Source organism: Schistocerca americana, chromosome X (genome assembly GCF_021461395.2).
Source record: "Schistocerca americana isolate TAMUIC-IGC-003095 chromosome X, iqSchAmer2.1, whole genome shotgun sequence".
NCBI classification, from domain to species: Eukaryota; Metazoa; Arthropoda; class Insecta; order Orthoptera; family Acrididae; genus Schistocerca; species Schistocerca americana.
Genome location: NC_060130.1, coordinates 722,060,831 through 722,066,830, shown reverse-complemented (window position 1 = coordinate 722,066,830; position 6,000 = coordinate 722,060,831).

The following is a 6,000-nucleotide window of genomic DNA, read 5'->3' as shown; positions in this document are numbered from 1 at the left end:
ATGGTTATCAATGTACCAGCATTTCATATCTGCAATGTCTTACTTAACCTGTGATCTCGCAATGTTAATCACATAAAATTGTTACCTAGGCAAATGTATTCTCAAAATTATTTTGCTCTACATTAATTATTTTTCGGTGTTGAATTTTTCCGTTAATGTAGACATGAAGAATAAAGGTGTAAAATGTTAATAACGTTCATTTTATTTGAAAAAGCTTTGAGACTTTTCACATAAAAAATCGAAGACTTTAAGCCCTCCTATAACGAGTAAGGAATGAAGGACCTTTCAAATACTATTAGTATCGGAAACTCACGAATACGCACAAATAAGAAAAGAGAAATCGGTTTCGCACAGCAAAGAGCAATAGCTGTACACATGTCACTGCAGGTAATCGTATACGATAAAAGTTTTGCTATTCGTTCAAGTTTCGTGGGCTACGTCTTAGCAGTTGCATTCCTGAATCATACTAGAATCTGTAAAGGAATCTACGTTCCACAAAAAAAACAGACATCTCAGCTTCAAGTGGGAGTATATTCTGCAGGCTACCTGTCTTACAGGCTAGGAGAAAGAACTTCCTCGGCTGAGGTAAAAGATGAGCTGCTGCAGCCTGTGCCTTCCTTTCTGAGAAGCGCAGTAACAAATGATACTCGGGCCACAGAACAAGCTGTGAGACTCCGGTCAACCGAAAATGACGGATGGCAAAAAAGGGAAAGGAAGCGCCGTCTCGGCGAGTGAAGGTTGACTGAAGAGAGGTGCGGCACGCTCGCGGGAACCGGCGGTTGGGGTCGGTGGCAGTGGCGGCGGCCAATACCCGATACCCGGGTGCCACGCCGCGCCGGTCGCACTCGCTAATTACGGGACAGATTGCCTTGAGCGACCGCGCCTTAAAGCCGACGCCCGGCCACGTCCTCACAGACGACGCCTCCGCATACAAATTTGACTTTCGAAGCTATTTTCGCGATCCCCCTGTCGATTTCGATGCAATGAATGTAAAGCATTTCCATCACCGAACCTGTGGTGACATGCATACCGAACACATTCTTGAATTTGATCTCTTTCGGTGTGTGTGTGTGTGTGTGTGTGTGTATTACGAGTAGTCAAAAAAGTTGTAACTACCACACCAAAAATATAAATTTACTTAAGTTATTTTTTGTTTGCTTGTAGATGAATGTCTGCTCTCTGCTACTCGTTGAAATGCAGGCGCTACAGTACCGAAGTATGCCACTACAGCAGCGTTTTCAACTTTTTCCGTCGAACTCCCGTTCTGAAACACAATTTATTTTCCCTCTCCCCCTGTTTTTCTTCCCTTCTGCGACATTTCTCACATTTGATACAAAAATGTCCAACGAATTCTATTTTCTTCTGTCTAATTATTGCAATTATTAGTTACAACAATAACAATAATAGTAATAATAATAAAAATAAGTGTCCTTAGATTATATCAGAGTTGAACATCTTTAAAAATCCAGAATGAGATTTTCGCTCTGCAGCAGAGTGTGCGCTGATATGAAACTTCCTGGCAGATTAAAACTGTGTGCCGGACCGAGACTCGAACTCAGGTCCTTTGCCTTCCGCGGGCAAGTGCTCTACCAACTGAGCTACCCAAGCACGACTCACGCCCCGTACTCACAGCTTTACTTCTGCCAGTACCTCGTCTCTTACCTTCCAAACTTTACAGAAGCTCTCCTGCGAACCTTGCAGAACTAGCACTCCTGAAAGAAAGGATATTGCGGAGACATGGCTTAGCCACAGCCTGGGAGATGTTTCCAGAATGAGATTTTCATTCTGCAGCAGAGTGTGCGCTGATACGAAAATTCCTGGCAGATTAAAACTGTGTGCCGGACCGAGACTCGAACTCGGGACCTTTGCCTAGGTTCGCAGGAGAGCTTCTGTAAAGTACTGGGAGAAGTACAGCTGTGAGGACGGGGCGTGAGTCTTGCTTGGGTAGCTCAGTTGATAGAGCACTTGCCCGCGAAAGGCAAAGGTCCCGAGTTCGAGTCTCGGTCCGGCACACAGTTTTAATCTGCCAGGAAATTTCATATCAGCGCACACTCCGCTGCAGAGTGAAAATCTCATTCTGGAAACATCCCCTAGGCTGTGTCTAAGCCATGTCTCCTCAATATCCTTTCTTTCAGAAGTGCTAGTTCTGCAAGGTTCGCAGGAGAGCTTCTGTAAAGTTTGGAAGGTAGGAGGCGAGGTACTGGCAGAAGTAAAGCTGTGAGGACGGGGCGTGAGTCGTGCTTGGGTAGCTCAGTTGGCAGAGCACTTGCCCGCGAAAGGCAAAGGTCCCGAGTCCGAGTCTCGGTCCGGCACACAGTTTTAATCTGCCAGGAAGTTTCATCTTTAAAAATTATCATACATTTGTATAATGGGGTAGCTTGATCAGAATGACTTCCTCAGTGCCAACCAGCATGGGTTCCGACAACACTGATCATGTGAAACCCAACTTCTACTTTTCTCACATGACATACTGAAAGCTTTGGATCAAGGCAGTCAAGTAAATGCAGTATTTCTTGATATCCAAAACGAATTTGACACCTTACCATACCTACCCTTCTACATCTACATCTACAAATACATGGTTACTCTGCAATTCACACTTAAGTGCCTGGCAGAGGGTTCATCGAACCATTTTCGTACTACTTCTCTACCATTCCACTTGAAACGTCCCCTTAGAAAAGTTTATGAATTGCTGTGCTGATAAACCCCTTACGTTATTTGATTTTCAAACAGCTGAGCAAAACTGAAGGTACTCAGACATTTCTCTCTTTACTTATTCTGAGCATCACTAAACTGACACACAATATTTTTAGCGCAACGCAATCTGACTTTCAAAAATCCCTACAAGAGAATGGCCCTGACTAACAATAACCTATACCTTTCATGAATCACTTACCGCCGGCCAGTGTGGTCGAGCGGTTCTAGGCGCTTCAGTCTGGAAACGCGCGACCGCTACGGTCGCAAGTTCGAATCCTGCCTCGGGCATGGATGTGTGTGATGTCCTTAGGTTGGTTAGGTTTAAGTAGTTCCAAGTTCTAGGGACTGATGACCTCAGATGTGAAGTCCCATAGTGCTCAGAGCCAATCACTTACCTCACAAAAATCTTCGTTACTCAAACTACTGCAATACAGCGTGCGCCAATACTGCCAGCTGAATAAAAGATTATAACTACTGAAGGCACTAACTACTGATAGGCATAGTTGGCAAATGAAAGATTTTGATAAAGAACAAACCATGTATTTACCTTAATAATGTTCAAAAGTCATAATATATATATCAGTTCAAGACATCCAGTCTTACAAATTTACTGTCATTGATGGACACACGTCCAGATCGTCCGCTCTCAAAACTCCGCCATCTCTCTCCCCACATCCACCACTGCTGGTGGCTCACCTCCAACTGCGCAACGCTACGCGCTGTTCACATCCAACTCCCCAACACTAAAAATAGCGACTATTTCAACAATGCCACCCAGCTACAGACTGCACACAGCACAGCCAGTGATTTTCATACAGAGCGCTACGTGGCATTACCAATACAAAAACCTAAACAACCTACTTACACACACTGGAATGGCGCGAGGGAAAAAGGAACACCTAAATCTTTCCGTTCGAGCTCTGATTTCTCTAATTTTATTATGATGATCATTTCTCCCTACGTAGGTGGGTGTCAACAAAATATTTACGCATTCGGAAGAGAAAGTTGGTGACTGAAATTTCGTAAATAGATCTCGCCGCAAAGAAAAACGCCATTGTTTCAGTGACTGCCACCCCAACTCGCGTATCATATTAGTGACACTCTCACCCCTATTTCGCTATAACACGAAATGAGCTGCCGTTCTTTGCACTTTTTCGCTGTCCTCCCTCAATCATACCTGTTAAGGATCCCACACAGCGCAGCAATATTCCAGCAGAGGACGGACAAGTGTAATGTGGGCTGTCTCTTTAGTGGGTTTGGCGCATCTTCTAAGTGTTCTGCCAACAAAGCGCAGTCTTTGTTTCGCCTTCCTCACAATGTTATCTATGTGGTCTTTCCAATTTAAGTTGCTCGTGATTGTAATTCCTAGGTATTTAGTCGAAATGACAGCCCTTAGTTTTGTGTGATTTATCGTATACCCAAAATTTATCGGATTTCTTTTAGTACCCATGTGGATGACCTTTTTTAGTGCTAATTGCCACTTTTCGCACCATACAGAAATTCTCTCTAGATCATTTTGTAATTGGAATTGATCGTCTGATGATTTTACTGGACGGTAAATTACGGCGTCATCTGCGAACAATCTAAGGGGGCTGCTCAGATTATCATCTCGATCATTTATATAAATCAGGAAGAACAGAGGGCTTATGACACTACCTTGCGGAACGCCAGATATCACTTGTGTTCTATTCGATGATTTACCGTCTATCTCTACGAACTGTGACCTCTCTGAGAGGAAATCAAGAATCCAGTCAAACAAATGAGACGATACTCCATATCCACGCAATTTTGTTAATAGTCGCTTATGAGGAACGGTATCAAAAACCCTCTGGAAATCCAGGAACACCGTATCGATATGGGATCCACTGTCGACAGCATTCATTACTTCATGGGAATAAAGAGCTAACTTTGTTGCACAAGAACGGTATTTTCTGAATCCGTGTTGGTTATGTTTGAGTAAGTCATTTTCTTCAAGGTGATTCATAATGTTCGAGTACAGTATATGCTCCAAAATCCTACTGCAAACTGAGGTCAGTGATATGGGTCTGTAATTCAATGGGTTACTCCTATTTCCTTTCTTGAATATTGGTGTGAGCTGTGCTACTTTCCAGTCTTTACGAACAGACCTATCGTCAAGTGAGCGGTGGTATATGATTGCTAAGGAATGCGCTATTGTGTCTGCATAGTCTGAGAGGAACCTGATAGGTATACCATCTGGACCGGAAGACTTGCCTTTCTTAAGAGATTTGAGTTGTTTCGCAATACCTAAGATATCTACTTTTATCTCACTCATGTTAACAACTGTTCTGGTTTCGAATTCTACAATATTTACTTCTTCTTCTTTCGTGAATTAATTACGGAAAACTGTATTTGGTAACTCCGATTTTGTGGCACCATCATCGGTAACATTTCCATCGCTATCGCGCAGTAACGGTATTGACTGTTTTTTGCCACTAGTACACTTTACATACGACCAGAATCTCTTTGGGTTTTTTTACCATATTTTGAGACAATATTTCATTGTGGAAACTAATAAAAGCATCTCGTATTGACGTCCGCACTAAATTTCGAGCTTCCGTGAAACATAGCCAGTCTTGGGGATTTTGCGTTCTTCCGAATTCGGCATGCTTTTGTCGTTGCTTCTGCAACAATGTTCTGGCGTGTTTTGTGTACCATGGTGGATCAGTCCCGTCTCTTATTAACTTATGCGGTATGAATCTATCTATTGCTGTCGATACTGTATCTTTGAATTTGAGCCATATCTGGTCTACGCTTAGTGTCAAAAGTATGATCATATGGGTTATCAGGTGAAATTTGTGACTGGATTGAGGATTTTTTGGATGGAGAGTCATCGTCAGATGTAGAAGTAACTTCAAGTGTGCCTCACAGAAGTCTGTTGGGACCCTTGCTGTCCATGTTATATATTAATGACCTTGGAGACAATATTAATAGTAACCTCAGACTTTTTGCATATGATGCAATTATCTACAATGAAGTATTGTCTGAAAGAGGCTGAATAAATATTCAGTCAGAACTTGTTAAGATTTGAAAGTGGTGCAAAGGCTGACAGCTTGCTTTAAATGTATAAAAATGTAAAATAATATACTTCACAAAACGAAAAAACGTAGTATCGTATGAGTATAAAATCAGTGAGTCACTACTGGAATCGGACAACTCGTGCAAATACCTGGGTGTAACACTTTGTAGGGACATGGACATGGAATGATCACATAGGCTTAGTCATGTGTAAAGTAGGTGGTAGACTGGGGAAGTGGAGTACACTAAGGAGATTGCTTACAAATC